We start from the raw sequence: 16,499 nt of genomic DNA on the forward strand, positions 1-16,499 counted from the left end.
CCGGTGGGGCGGATTCTGGGAAAGGCTCGTAAGGTCACTCAAGGTGATTCTGAGAAAGGTGCTTGGCAGAAGTAGACTCAAATTTGAAGAAATGTACACCATTCTTACTGAGGCTGAAGCCATCATAAACTCAAGGCCACTCACCTATGTGCACAATGATGTGGATGAGCCACAGTCATTGACATCTGCTCATTTCTTGGTGGGTCAGAGACTAACTTGCCTGCCTCCCAAGCAATTTCCAGCTGATCTGAACCCTCCAACCGCAAATAAGGACGAGATGACACGGAGGTGGCGATACAGACAGAGACTGATGACCAATTTCTGGAACAGGCATTCTCAGTTGAAAGTGGGAGATGTTGCACTCATCAGAGAGGACAAAACACCCAGGCAGAGCTGGAAGCTGGGAAGAATCGAGGAACTGTTTCAAGGTCGTGACGGCCTCATGAGGTCATGTGCAGTTCGCACAAGTTCAGGGACTGTTCTGCGGAGACCCATCAAGCTGTTATATCCTTTGGAAATTTAGATAAACTTTAGTTTATCGGGGGGGAGGATGTTGAGAATTTATTCGTTATTTGCAAGAAGGAATAGGGTTAAAATATAAGCATAAGTTAACATTCATTTCGTTTAAACTGTTTTATGTGTTAAATGAGCAGTTAAATGGAAACCATCTTATTTGATTTGGATTGTTACATTAAAGGACTTTCATTACCCAAGATGCTTTAGCAAAAGGAGATGGAATGAGACGTGATGACGTCAGTTGTTTAAGGAAGAGAAAAAAAATCATTGTCAGCGGCAAGTTATCGCCTATGATTATCACACGCAATGTATACTCTGTTTTTTTCCCTCATAGTTTTCACTAAAGAATGTTTGAATGGAATAGCAAGTCTCGCCTTGTCGTTTTATTTTTAAGCCTATTCTTCTACAACACTGCCCAAAAGGAGGCCAGGTGTCAGCCACCTCTGTCAGAATATGTGGACAGCCTTTCTCCATCACACCTGTCCAAGTACTTGGACCAGGCGACGATCAAAACACTGTTTCTGATTCAACTCAGTAAAACCGATTTTATTTTATTTTCAAATGCACTGTTTATGGTCTGACCATGGTTTTGTACATAAAATATGTATGTTCACAAGTATCTGGCACACTTAGAAATTTGATTGCACTATTGTAAATAGCTTCTTTTCATGTTAATGTTGTGTCTTTAAAAATTTTGCACTGTTTTTCATTTTCGAGTTTTTTTCAGGTTACAAAATTGACCATATCTCAAAAAGCAAGTGATGTACATACTCCAAATAAATTTCCTGTGGTTCTAAAGGATATTGTGCAAATTTTTTTACATTCATAAATTTGAGGGATCTAGCTATGCAATTTCTGTATTTTGAAATATTTGTGAAAAAAACAAAAACAATTTTCATTTTTTTAAGGTGCATTGCACTTTTAAGCAATTTATTGTAGTAGTTAAGACATAAGTCAATACATATTATTTAAATTTGGGATATCAGGGTCATTTTGATGTAAAGCAGATAAAAAATACTCCAAAAAAATGGCACTACAGCATGTAAAAATTTAAAAATATGTCCTGGTGGACTTGCACAACAGTGTGTCTTAAAGGGTTAACCGATACTGATAACCGATAATTAACTACTTCTCATGGCCGATACCGATAAGTTCATATTTTTATATGCAATATAATCTTCAAATAATCTGCAGTTTGCGTACCAAGGAGAATAAAAACATTTAAAAAGCAGTGATTAAAAAACTAATATTTTAGTATGTCTGGCCAAACTATAACAGCAAACAACAGTACAGGCTCTTCAAATGTCCATTTACACACGTGGACAAAATTGTTGGTACCCCTCAGTTAAAGAAGGAAAAACCCACAATTCTCACTGAAATCACTTGAAACTCACAAAAGTAACAATAAATAAAAATTTATTGAAAATTAAATAATCAAAAACAGCCATTACTTTTGAATTGTTGATTAACATAATTATTTAAAAAAACAAACTAATGAAATAGGGCTGGACAAAAATGATGGTACCCATAACTTAATATTTTGTTGCACAACCTTTGTATTTTTGCGAAAATATCAAACAGCTAAAATGAATAGCACAGTGCATTTTCTCAAACAAAAATAAGTCTAAATAAAATCTTCTGTGATTGTTTACACAGGCTGCTACACTTTTCAAAACTAAAACCTTATGCCTTTGGTCAGTTGCTGTAAATGAAAATGTATGTGTATCAAATGTACTGAGATCAAATTCCAACTAAAGCAAAAATTGCATCTTTCGAGAAAAGGGTTTCACAGAACTGTGACTTGTTTATCTGGAAATAACAAAATTTATATTCAAGCATTTTATACATAACAAAATAATACAACCTTTAGAGCCTGAGGATGAAGTAGTTTTTGAGTCACATATTTTTCAACTATGAAATAAATTAAATGCATTGACATATGTCAACCTCAACTCCATAAATCCAAAAACATGAAAATAAAGTGCATCTCTCAACAAAAAGCATTTGCAGACTTATTGCTGTTTTAGCTGCATAGAATAGAGTACAGATTTCTCTGAAATGTTAGCTGAAAATAAAAATTTAAAAAATGTAAATTTTTCAATTTCAACTTAACATCTTTTCTCTTTTCACTTTGTCCAATGTCCTTTTATTTGTCTTTTCCATTTATGTGAGGGCATCAGTGGAAGATTTTTCTTGATAAAGAGTAGCATCTCTGCCTTCTCACACCCAATTCTGTTTCTTCTTTCATCAATAACATTTGCGGCAGCAGAAAACAAGCATTCACTGTCTATACTTGTACAAGGGGCTGACAGGTATTTCTGTACAAGTGAGGCAATGCTAGGGAACCGGGATTTGTTGCTTCTCCAGTATACCACGGGCTCTCAGTTCTGGGAATCGGGGGCTTTGACAGATATTCTTTTATCTAAAGAAAATGAAGAACATAAACATTAAATACCATTAATAATACAATTAATATTACTATGCTTGGTCTATTTTACAAGACACATTCAAAGCTTTATTTAAACAATAAATTGATTACCTGTCCTTCTGCTTGGCTTTGTGTAAGCTCTAATGTGACATCGTAGCATTGTTGTTGTCATCCGCCTAGGACTTCTTCCTTTTTGGCTCATCCACATTTTCTCCAACACTCACCTTGGCACGCAGAATTTCTGTTGCTTCCCTTTTCGTTGCTTAGTTAAAATGGCAGTCCATCTGGGGTTCAAGATTGCAGCAAGATAGAACAGAGGCTCTGTACAGATGTGACTGATTCGCTGCTCTATGGCTTGCAGTAAGGTGCTCTTTGAAGTTTTAATTCCATGATCTGTTACAACAGTCTTGTTTAACAGACGTTTTAGGGCTTCAATAGAGGGGATCACATCAGCTGCTGTGGCTGTAGCTGAGCTGATGTCTTTTGTCAGCTGTTCACATGGGTCAAGTATAGTTACCAAGTTCTCAATTAAAGTCCATTGATATGTGCTCAGAAACACAGGTAACTCGAAATCTACTGCATAAGCTGCAAGGCTCGCCTCTGCTCTGACAAACTTCTCAGCATGTAAAACGTGCTGTTCCACCTGGTGGGCACGTCTTGTTGAAGTCTTGTGTCTTTTGTGCCTAGTTGTGTCTGTAAATCTTTCAGATGGGGTGGCAAATTGAGAGTTCTTGAAGTGACCAACTATTTTCCTGCTCTGGCTCAGCACAGCCTCGTTTACAGCGAGCCGTAAAGTGTGTGCCATCCAGCCTAAGCTTGCAAGCCCACGGTCCTCCATAGCCTTGGTCATATTGCGTGTGTTATCCCTGAGCACAACATGCACTTTGTCTTTTGTTATATTCCACTTTACAAGCATGGTTTCAAAAGCTTGACCTATCATCGTTGCTGTGTGCGACCCAGAGCACTCCTGTGCGTGCAGCAACACTTTTTGCAGGTGAAAATCTTCATCTAACCACTTAGCCGTTCAGCTGAGCATACTGACCAGACTCACATCAGATGTCCATATATCCTTGTTGAAACTTATGTTTAGTCCATTCTTGTCAATCATATTATGAATGTGTATGGCGACCAAATCATACAAGGCAGGCAGGGACACATCTGAGAAGAAGCGGCGGCTTGGGATGGTGTAACGCGGTTCCAAATGCGCAATTAGCTTGCGAAAACCCGGATCCTCTATGACTGAAAAGGCTGGTCATCAAGCGCTATGAATTCCATGAGTCTGTCATTTATAGCTTCAGCCTTTTTGCTGTCTCTGGGAATTTTTTTTTTACAGTTTTCAAATGTCTGCTGAATTTTGACAACCACGCTCAGTGTTGTTTTAGCCTTGGTGATAGTAGCTGCTGTGGATGCTTCATATTCTTGTAAAATAGCTTCGCCACGATGACGACTTTTCAGATGAGAGATAAGATTTGTTGTGTTAAAACCTGTCGCGTTCTTCCCTCCTCTCAGAATCCTTGATGAACACGCTTTACAAACGGCAATGCTCTTGTCATCCGCTGCAACTGAGAAGAACATCCATATCAGTGAGGACATGTTTGCTCCTGTCAGTCACATATGCATGCTTCACGCGCATCAGATGACGTCAGGAGCGCGACCTGACCTGTTTAAAGGCGCACCATGCCAACAAGCAATTTTACTAAACCCACTACGTTATTGCAGGGTTCCCTCTACATCCATTCGGCAGCAGCAGCCTGGCTGCTAAAATCCCAGCCACACTCCTTTGATGTCTTTCTTTCTTTTCTTTTTTAATCGTCGCAACCATACACCACCGCCATGTCTCAAGAATCAAGCAAACAAACATATATTGTCATTGGCACACCTTTCGTATACAACCGAGATTACATTTGACCCGCTCTGTCAATGGCAGCTCAGGCTGCTGCGCTGTGAGCGTGCCACCTGTGACCCTTCTCACCTTCACAGCCGGTCAATGCACTGTGTCCTCGGGTACTAGCCAGTAGTAAGGTAACTATCACGTAACCTATCTTGCTCTCAGTCAGCTACTCTTTTTTTGGTTGGTGGTGGTGGCAGCTGGCGGGGTGGGGGAGGGGGCGGCGCTACCCGGAGAGGCAGCCGCTGCAGCTGGAAAAAATCCTAGAGGAAACACTAATTGGTTTAATTTATCAGATCAAATCCAATTTATCGGTTCCATAAAAAAATGACATCATTTCGCCCTTATATCGGCCGATAATTTATAGGATCGATAATATTGTGCATCCCTAATCATAACCCAAACCCCTCCAACTACCTCATCATCCCCATCCTGCAAGAAGTCCACTGGCTCCCATCAAGCAAAGAATTCAATTCAAATCCTTCTGTTCACCTTCAAGTCCATCCATCATCTCGCTCCATCATACCTCTCCAACCTCATCTCTGTCAACACTCGATCCTGTTCCCTCAGATTCTCCATTCACCTCACTGTCCCCTCCTGCCCGTTCAGCACCATGGATAGCAGAGCCTTCAGCCTTCACCATCAGATTTTCAAATCCAAAAATCTAAACTCATCTGTTCAGGATTGCATACTCTTCACACTCTAACCTCACTATGCCACACCTCTTTGTGTTCTTTGTTTTATTCTTGTTATGATACTTTTTAAATTGTATAGTTTTAATATTGTTGTCGATTTTATGCCTCTGTAAAGTGTCCTTGAGTTCCTTGAAAAGTGCTTTAAATAAAATGTATCATTACATTATTAGTATTAATCATTATTACCTGATCAACCCGACAAAGAATAAAGCTTATTAGCAGTAATTTGGACATTTTATTTAGAGCTTGGACACTTCAAGCATTAAAGGAAGCGATTGCAAGTTTAAGAAGCTGGTAACTAAGGAGAATGTCAGCCTGCAGTTTACTGCAGTGAACAAGAGCTTGGCGGTGGGTGATGTATCTATTAAGAGTAAAATCACAAGTACAAAACCTCAGATGGGTTAGATATTGGGACTGTGAGAGAAATAAGCCTTGTAATCAGATTTCGCACTAGGCATGTGTGTTACAGCATCAAAAGCGGAAGTGAGCGTACTGTGCAACAGAAATAACCATCCTGGACACATATATAGTACAGGGGCCTTGTACATATACAGTATAGCACAGGGGTATTGTACATATATAGTATAGCACGGTGGTATTCAACTACAAACTCAAAGCCATGGGAACTAGGGATGCAACGATACAGTTTTGTCACGATTCGATATCATATTTCGATATGAGGTCACGATTTCGATTGAAGGAGAACTACAAGTTTGAATATTTTTCAAATAAAACATTTTTTTTTATTTTACCAATGAGCAACAGAATTACACCATCTGATGTACTGTGTCAAAATACAGTCTAGTGCAAAAAAATCAAGTACTTAGCCTTTATAGACCTTTGAAAATACTAAAGTAGTCAGAACAATAATATAAACGTAACTTCAAAAACCATTAAAGCACCTGAAAGTCTTTCGGTCCATGAAAGTCTCCACTACAAGTAAACATTCCACATAAACATACATTTTAGCAGCTAGCTGGTAATGTCTGTCAACCTGAACTTAAAAAAAACAATCTGTGGTCTATTGTATTTTTAGATTTTATTGCAGAAAAATTAGCTTAACATTGTGTGCAGCAAGACGAGAGCGGGATGCTTCAACTATATCTCCTGCTGTGGAGAAAATTCTCTCACTAGCAACAGAAGTTCCCAGTACACAGAGGTGACGACGTGCAAGTTTTGAGAGATGAGGAAAGCTGGACCATTTGAAAGGATCAGCATCAACATGAATGCTAGGTGCCAATCTGTATGCATTGACCTCTCCTTCCACAGTATCAGGAACAAGGACATGTTCTGTTGTTCATTGTGTTGAAAAATCTCTCTTAACAGTTCTGCCATGGCTGTTTTCTTTGGTGGAGGTGGCTGGAGGGGCTGCAGGTTCCTGTTCAGTGGATGGTCTTGACGGCTGGATGACCCTATCACAAAATAAAGAGGAAAAAAACAACAATCTCAATATCACTATTAGAACCTAAAATACAAAGTATTGTAAATGTTAACAATATAGACAAGATAATGACAGGCATGACATACTGTAAATCTGAGGCTGCAGGCTCCTCCTCAGTGGGTGGTCTTGTCTCTGGATGATCCTATCACAAAATAAAGTGAAGAAAAATGAAAAACAATTCCAATATCTCCATTAGAACTGAAAACACAAATATTGTACATGTTAAGAATAATATACATCAAATAATGCCAAGCATTAATAGTCAGAACATGCAGTAAACTTTGTTTCATATTTTAATATAACAATAATAAAGATTATACCTTCTCTAGAATGTCCCTGGTGAGATCCCTGTAGACTTGGAGCTTAGCTGCCTCATCAAGGAAGGGATTTGAATCTGGGATCCAGGGCTGTAGATTTTGAAGGTAACTTATGAGCTTTGAGTCCGTGTACCAATTTTCCAGATCTTTTGCAATAGCCTTTTTGCCTGTGTAGCTGTTGGACTGTCCCCAACCAGGTGGTCCATGGATTTAATGAGTTGTTCTTTGAGTGGAAGGATCATCGATGTTGTTGGGGGTCATGTCACTGCTCATCAGAGAGGTGACTGTTTTGAGTGGTTTCAGTAGTTTTATGAGCTCCTCTGCCAGTTTTTGCTCATCATCAGACAGCATAGCCACAGTTTTTGTTAACAGTCCTGAGATTTTTGGCAAGCAATGCTGAGTAGACTGCTGCCTGCTGTTCAACATATCTTTCTAGCATATCATGAGTTGAGTTCCACCGAGTCTGGACGTCATGGAATAATTTGTGACGGGGCAAGTTTAGCATCTCTTGTTTTGCTCCCAGTGTGTTGTTGGCTGTAGTGCTCTGTGAAAAAAAGTGACTACTTTTCTGATCTTTCCTAGTAGGCAGGACTCACTACTGATTGCAATAATTTTCTTGGCTGCGAGGTTTACAACATGGGCAAAGCAGCCTATTTGTGGCCTGAGTCCCTCCATCTCACGTATTGCATTCACAATGTTGGCTGCGTTATCTGTAGTGACTGGTATTGTCACATTAGCCGTTTAATTTCCACTCTGTCACAGCATGTTTTAGTTCTTCTGACAAATTTGCGCTTGTATGACTCTCATACATGGGACGAGTTTGTAGTACAGCGGTCTTAATCTGCCAGTCAGAGTCCAAAATATAATGCACTGTTACCGTAAGGTAGCTCTCCGTTGCCCGAGAAGTCCAGCTGTCTGTAGTCAAAGCGATATTGTTTGTTGCAGCCAATTCATCAACAATGTTATGCCGGACTTGGTCGTAAATAGCAGGGATGACAGTCTGCGTAAAGTATGTACGAGAGGGGATTTCATAACAGGGATCTATTGTTTTCATGAGGTAATGAAAGCCCTCATTCTCAACCACAGAGTAAGGCTGCAATGCTTTGGTAATGAATGTCCTAACAGCATGTGTGATTTTCTTGTGTTTATCTGAGGCGAAGCTATACACACGTGGACAAAATTGTTGGTACCCCTCAGTTAAAGAAGGAAAAACCCACAATTCTCACTGAAATCACTTGAAACTCACAAAAGTAACAATAAATAAAAATTTATTGAAAATTAAATAATCAAAATCAGCCATCACTTTTGAATTGTTGATTAACATAATTATTTAAAAAAACAAACTAATGAAATAGGGCTGGACAAAAATGATGGTACCCATAACTTAATATTTTGTTGCACAACCTTTTGAGGCCATCACTGCAATTAAACGATTTCTGTATTTGTCAATGAGCGTTCTGCAGCTGTCAACAGGTATTTTGGCCCACTCCTCATGAGCAAACAGCTGCAGTTGTCTCAGGTTTGATGGGTGTCTTCTCCAAATGGCATGTTTCAGCTCCTTCCACATATGTTCAATGGGATTCAGATCTGGGCTCATAGAAGGCCACTTTAGAATAGTCCAACGCTTTTCTCTCAGCCATTCTTGGGTGTTTTTGGCTGTGTGTTTTGGATCGTTGTCCTGTTGGAAGACCCATGACCTGTGACTGAGACCAAGCTTTCTGACACTAGGCAGCACATTTCTCTCCAGAATGCCTTGATAGTCTTCAGATTTCATCGTACCTTGCACACTTTCAAGACACCCTGTGCCAGATGCAGCAAAGCAGCCCCAAAACATTACTGAGCCTCCTCCATGTTTCACCGTAGGGACAGTGTTCTTTTCTTCGTATGCTTGGTTTTTGAGTCTATGAACATAGAGTTGATGTGCCTTACCAAAAAGCTCCAGCTTGGTCTCATCTGTCCAAAGGACATTCTCCCAGAAGCTTTGTGGCTTGTCAACATGCATTTTTGCAAATTCCAGTCTGGCTTTTTTATGAGTTTTTTTCAGCAGTGGTGTCCTCCTTGGTCGTCTCCCATGAAGTCCACTTTGGCTCAAACAACGACGAATGGTGCGATCTGACACTGATGTACCTTGGCCTTGGAGTTCACCTTTAATTTCTTTGGAGGTTGCTCTGGGCTCTTTGGATACAATTCCAACGATCCGTCTCTTCAATTTGTCATCAATTTTCCTCTTGCGGCCACGTCCAGGGAGGTTGGCTACTGTCCCGTGGGTCTTGAACTTCTGAATAATATGAGCCACTGTTGTCACAGGAACTTCAAGCTGTTTAGAGATGGTCTTATAGCCTTTACCTTTAAGATGTTTGTCTATAATTTTTTTTCGGATGTCCTGGGACAATTCTCTCCTTCGCTTTCTGTTGTCCATGTTCAGTGTGGTACACACCTTTTCACCAAACAGCAGGGTGACTACTTGTCTCCCTTTAAATAGGCAGACTGACTGATTATGAGTTTGGAAACACCTGTGATGTCAATTAAATGACACACCTGAGTTAATCATGTCACTCTGGTCAAATAGTTTTCAATCTTTTATAGAGGTACCATCATTTTTGTCCAGGCCTGTTTCATTAGTTTGTTTTTTTAAATAATTATGTTAATCAACAATTCAAAAGTAATGGCTGTTTTTGATTATTTAATTTTCAATAAATTTTTATTTATTGTTACTTTTGTGAGTTTCAAGTGATTTCAGTGAGAATTGTGGGTTTTTCCTTCTTTAACTGAGGGGTACCAACAATTTTGTCCACGTGTGTAGTTCTTCTGAAAGGCATTGACAATACTCTGACATTTTGTCCGCGTTACCTTGTCTGTCTCGCTCGTAGACCACTTCTCCGGGTGATGACGCCGGAGATGGCTGCTCATGTTGGAGGTGTTGCCGGTTATGTACGGCGCACTTGCGAGGCAATGCTTGCACACAGTTTTACTTTTACTCACCATTTTCTTCCCCTGGTCATTATAATCAATAGCAAACCCAAAGTGCTGCCACACAGTTGATCTGTACGAAGGTGGTGCATTTTCAGACTTTGGTGTCTCCGTCTCGTTGCCGCTCGCCATGATTCCTTCTCTCCTCTACTTTCAAAACAACAGCAGCTAACAATACACGTGTTGCTAGCTGCACCCGCCTTCCCCCAGAACAAGCAGGGGGAGGGGGAGCAGAGGCGGAGCAAGGCAGAGTTTCTCACAGGCAGGGAGCTGAGAGAAGGCCATGTGCTGTTGCGCTGTGCAAGGGAAATGTCAGAAAATATGTTAGCGGCTTTCTTTCTTCGATTCATATCAAAATTTTTTGTGTATCGAATCAAAGAGGGCGTATCGAACGATTCGATAAAATATCGAGAATCGTTGCATCCCTAATGGGAACCCCGCATGTATTTAGTATCACTGTAACCATGACAACAAGTGAACACTTTGTCAGCTGCCTGCTGACAATCACAAGATTGCCATCCTACTACAAATCGACTGCTGTGGACTTATCACTCTGGAACTGTACAACGACTGAGAAGCCTTGGTGGAATACTGCGCTCTGTGCTTGCCTGTATGCACTCAAATGCAGCTGGATCTCAATGTCTTTCTAAGATCTGCACCCACTTTTCATTGGCTAGTGATATTAGTTTGATTGAGAGCAAAAGCTGCGTTCCCCTCATTCCGTTCCATTCAGACTGAACTCTTAAAGAAGCACCTTCAGCAACAGATTGGTACAGCCTAGGTGTAAGGAGGAGTGTTTCCGCAGGTCCTTTATTCCAGCATCAGTCAGACTTTATAATGTCGCCATATAAACTGGTCTACCTCTGTCACTGCTGTACTTTTTCCCTTCACACATGCATATCATTTAAGTGCAATAACTGTTTCAACCTCATCCTCATGTAAATAGTCTTCTTTAAAAAATCTTTTTGTATATATTGTTCTCTGCATTTTTGTACTGTGTGTAATTTATTCTGTACTGCCTTTATACTATTTTTTCTTCTCGAAGCTGCTGTAACAGTGAAGTTTCCCCAGTGTGGGATCAATAAAGCTTATCTTACCTTATCTTATTCCATTGGTAGATGAACTCGATTGGCAATGTAGTCCCATCTTTCTTTCTTTTTTTTTAACCAAACGCCGGCGCTGCACGCCGGAATTCCGGCACGGTGCCTGAATACTTACAGAAAACAGTGAAGGTACATGTCCATTGGATGTGTTTTTTCCCGCATGTAAATGCACATCTGAAAATCGCACGCATGTTGGGCAGTCACTAGCGGGCCACAACATTGTCGCTTGACCTTCAGCAGACCACTGGTCATGTGACCAAGCTTTCAGCATGACAGTCTGGCAGATGTGTCGGATATATTAGTCATTTTAGTTCAACTACGGCTAATTTAGACGACCGTTTAGACCGTGGGCACTCCTGCCATAAACAATAGAAAGGGTGCGCTAGTTCAAATAGAAGCGCCCTGTCAAATTTAAGGACCTACTTTGTATCAAAAGAAGTCTGGTTCCGGCCTCAGACTGCAGGCTGCCTTTTCGAGACCTGGGGTCTGGCATGTAGTTGATTAAACAAAGCCTCCATTCAGAGAATTTTGCCTCTAGGAATTTGTTGTAATCAAATTACTCGAATAACTCAAGGAATCATTTCAGCCCTAACGTAGCCAAAGTTACTCTCACTTCCATGATCCACCTGTATGCCAGTGACATCATCTTGTACTTATCCGGCCCTTCTCTCCACTCAGAGGCATCCACCCTTCAACTCAGCCTCACTTCTGTAGAGCAGTCCTTTCAAAATCTCCACCTCAGCCTTAACACCAGTAAGACTGAATGCATGCTGTTCGAGCGAAAATATGACATACCTAAGCATCTGGCTGGACTCATCTCTGTCTTTCGCCGCTCATATCAATAATCTTCACACAAAAACCAAATCTGGATTAGCTTTCCCCTTCCACAATAAAGCTTCCACTCAACAAAACAGCCTCAAACACCATTTTCTACTTTCAAGTAGAAACTCCATCAGCTCATAGTTGATTTTTGTTCCCGTTTATCACCTCTGGAGCCCATTTATGTGCATGCACGCACGCACGCCGTGTCTCTTTCATGTCATATATTCTTGTTCAACTGCACTCTTACTCTCATACGCACACGTGCACACAACTGTTCAAAAGTTTGGGGTCACTTAGAAATGTTCTTATGTTTGAAAGAAATGCTTTTTTTTAATGACGATGACATTAAATTAATCAGAAATACAGTCTAGACATTGTTAGACATTGTGGTAAATGACTATTCCTGGTGGAAACAGTTGATTTTTAATGGAATATCTACATAGACGACCATTTCCAGCAGCCATTACTTCTGTGTTCTAATGGTACATTGTGTTAGCAAATCGTGTTGAAAGGCTAAAAGATGATTAGAAAATCCTTGTGCAATTCTGTTAGCACATGAACAAAAGTGTGATTTTTCACAAATAACTATGAAATTGCCTGGAAGACCCCAAACTTTTGAACGGTATTGTACATATACATACACACTGGTCCTCCCTTCTCTTCTAGTTCGTGTCATTTACTCAGTTCCCATGTTTTCTTTAGTATTTCTCTCCTAAGTGTAGTTCGTATATGCATTCATTTTTGCCGAATTTAATTCTACCGAGGCCTCTTGTCCAGGTCATGTTAATAAATGAGAAATGGTTCTCAAACATTTTTACCTGGTTAAACAAAGCTCAAATAAAATAAAATAAAATGAACAAATGAAACATTAACTTAATGTGATCTCTGTATAACTATGGCAATGGGACAAGACTGTACAGAACGATAGCTAATATACTGTGTTTTGTATTCAGCCTTGTCATTGGTTTAGGGACTTCCACTAAATCTAAAACCCTCATTTGAAGTGTCTGTTAGCCTTTCTGGGGGATATGTTGCAAATGTCTTCAGATGTTTTGACAAAGATCGTGTCAACAAGCCAGTACTTAGGAAGAAAATTTTACATAATTTCCTGAATGTAAAATCTGACACGTTAACAGTGAATTACCGATTTATGACTGAAACAAATAAAACTTATCAGATTTTAACTGTTGACACCTAATATTCACGACAAAGTCCACATGGTTACAAGGGGAATTTGAAGGGGAACAAAAGCAAACACAATTTTACATGTAATAAGAATTAAATTGCAAAAAAATAAAAAATTCTAAATTACTATTTAACAATTGGCCCATCAAAATCCAAAGCATGAAACACAGCAAACAATCTGCAATTTCCCACAGTAAATAACCTGTTACACTAAAAACCTCTTCACAACAAAACAATCCTTATAACTGATGTACATGATGTAGTGACTTGTTCACTGTAGTCAACACTGGCACAGCTGCTGGAAACGGCTCCTCATCTGAAACAGATATTCACAAATACTGATGCAGCAACTTTATCAGTCCAGGGAATATGTCAGTACTTACTGCCACCTCTGAAATGCACTCAAACCCAGAGCAGAGCATCACTGATACTCTTCATCATTCTAGTTACATGTTGCACAGAGTTCAATGACACGATTGTGACAATTAGCAGTTAGACAGCAGGGAGTTGACCTTGTTGAATGCACACTTAAAGGAAACATAGCTATGACTTAATCTCATTCACCAGTAAAAGGCCCTACCTGACGGAGCAGCTGGATACTACAGAAATCTACTGTACATTCTCTGACAGCTAAACTGTTTGTCCCTCCCACTGGATAATTTATTGATTTATGCATCCCTAAAATACAGTGGAACTGCTTGTACTGAACTCCTAGTCCCTATAAAAAAAACAATCTACAGCATGAGCATACTTTTTTTTTTTTTTTAAATGAAGATGTCCTTCACATATTTCTGTAATACACAAGGCATTGTCAAATCAACATAGTGGCATGGGTAATAGCACATTCCTAGTCTGGGGGCAGAGAGGAAGCATAGTGTAGTTTTACCTTAGACAGAGAGAGGGAAGATAACATCATTTTGATGAGAAGGACTGGATTAAACAGGGATTTGCGTTAATATAAACATTCCCGAGTTGAGAATTTCTTTTCCCATGGCATTGTCACTTCTTTTTTCAGATTTCAACATGCTCTTTCCCGCTGACACAGTTCAACAGCGGTACTTCAGAGTTTGAGCAACTGCGGCATTTCCTGGGCTGTTAAACAGAGGCTTTTTGAAGAATCCACTTATCCCCTGTTCGCTTCGGATGACTGCCGGGTTAACTCCAGAAACAATGACACTTTGGAAAAGTTTATGCCCCAAAAAAATGCCCCACAGAATGAAAAACAGAGTTCACAATAATCATTCTTCGGAGAATATAGCCGGAGGTGTAAGGCAACATGGGGGACTGTGTTATTTCGAGAAAGAAAAGGTGACGGGGCAAAGAGTAAAAGAAAGAGAACTGAAATGACGTTATGATTTCAGCCCATCCCAAACAATGTGCTTAAAGCTGCAGCCACTGCTGCACTCTTCCTCCTGAAACCGGCGTTGCGACACACTCGACAGTTCATCTCAGGACCATCCTCAAATTGAGTGACAACAAAGCAGCCATCACCATAATACTCCAGCTTTATGGAAATTATACAAGACTTGGATTCGAACCGTGCACAAACAGAGGGAAAACAGTGTACCAGCTCAAAGTGTTCAGTCTTGTCTAATGAAATGATGCCAAACAATTGCCTATCAGAAGGCATAATTTAACATATTCTTTAAACATAAGAAAAGTCACCGTGTGGATTGTGCCAGAAACAAAGCAGTACAATATTTCTGTTTTTAGACATAGTTTACCTGTTATTCACACAGTTTTGTCATAAAATGATGGGGGATTATGTGCTTCTACAAAACAGCGACAGAATGTGTCAGAGTACATTCACTTTAGTACAAATTTAAAGCCCTGATTTAGTCTACCTCCCAGAATATTTCCATTTAATGTGACTTGATATTCCATCTTCATACAATTCAACAGATTTGGACAGTCAGGCTACTTTTAAAAATTCAGCTTGTAGATTTAATGATGTGCTTCTTCTATTCTTTCTTGATACTTAGCTTTGGTACTTGTTGCTAGTAATGTTCATGTGCGTTTACTTACAAATCTCAATACAGGACGTAAGCATGTAACTTTTTTTTACAGTGTGACATTGCTAATTTTACTGAAGTTGTCAACCCTTTGTCCACCACTGCTAAAAGCTGATGTTTAGTATTATATTTAGTTTTAACAATAAATGAAATTCTGAATAATTCCACTCAGAAATACCATAGCAGTTACCACCTTCCCCTTAACAGTAGCAAGTTGCATAGGCTATAAATACAGTATATTATGATGAGTGAAGGATTAAGTATGAAAAAATTATGTGATTGACTTTTACAAAACCAAAAACATATATTAGGACACTTATATTACACTTATTAGTATCATATAAAAATAGTGGATTAGTACTACTATCTCCTACTTGCTTCAAATAATATATGTGTACACACACACACACACACACACACACACACACATCTATACAATCATGGAAAAAATTATTAGACCTTTCTTGTTTTCTTCAATTTCTTGTTCATTTCAATGCTTGGTATCACTAAACATACAAATTAAATAGGTAAAAGATGCAACTGATTACATAATACGGTTTTGTCCCATTTCCCTATTTGACATGCTTAAGTTTAATTGTATTCTCAGGGTATGTAAGAGACCATTACATGTCAAAAGCAGCACTGCAGATGCAAAGGCCTAGAGTGGTTTCCTGCTTACATTCAAGCCACTGCACAACTTAGAAGTTGTCAGCTCTCACATAATACCTAAAACAAAAGAATTATGCAAAGCCACAAAGGCAGCCATCTTGGCACTGCTAGAAATTGGATTGAGTGAGAGACAGGTAGTGAAAAAAACGAAGATCTCCAAGACAGCTGTTCATTACACCTAGAAAAATAAGCTGAACATGGTACTACCAAATTGCTAGCTGGTCATGGCAGGAAACATCTTTCTACCCCACAAAAGATGACTGTGCATTCATCCGTTCCTGTCAGGAATCGTCGTCAGACCTCAAGGGGTCTTAAAAATGAGTGGACACTGTCCAGAAATGTGACTTGTTTGGCAAGAACAGTTGGAAACTGACTTCTTGAAGCTGGTCTGAAGTCACACAGGACCGGTTACTCATGACTGTTGATGACTGGGCTAAGGTTCTTCAGTGATGA

At 39.6% G+C, this 16,499-nt stretch overlaps 1 long non-coding RNA gene across 1 annotated transcript; it reads right to left on the reverse strand.

The window, feature by feature from the left end:
• Nucleotides 1-1,915: 1,915 nt before the first annotated feature.
• On the reverse strand, nt 1,916-4,708 carry LOC110969683 (uncharacterized). The gene is made up of 2 exons (XR_002597000.2): nt 3,056-4,708; nt 1,916-2,938 (listed from the first exon to the last, which is right to left on the reverse strand). It is a non-coding gene; the product is annotated as an uncharacterized LOC110969683 (long non-coding RNA).
• Between the last annotated feature and the right edge of the window lie 11,791 nt (nt 4,709-16,499).

This window comes from Acanthochromis polyacanthus, chromosome 4 (genome assembly GCF_021347895.1).
Source record: "Acanthochromis polyacanthus isolate Apoly-LR-REF ecotype Palm Island chromosome 4, KAUST_Apoly_ChrSc, whole genome shotgun sequence".
Classification (NCBI taxonomy): domain Eukaryota; kingdom Metazoa; phylum Chordata; class Actinopteri; family Pomacentridae; genus Acanthochromis; species Acanthochromis polyacanthus.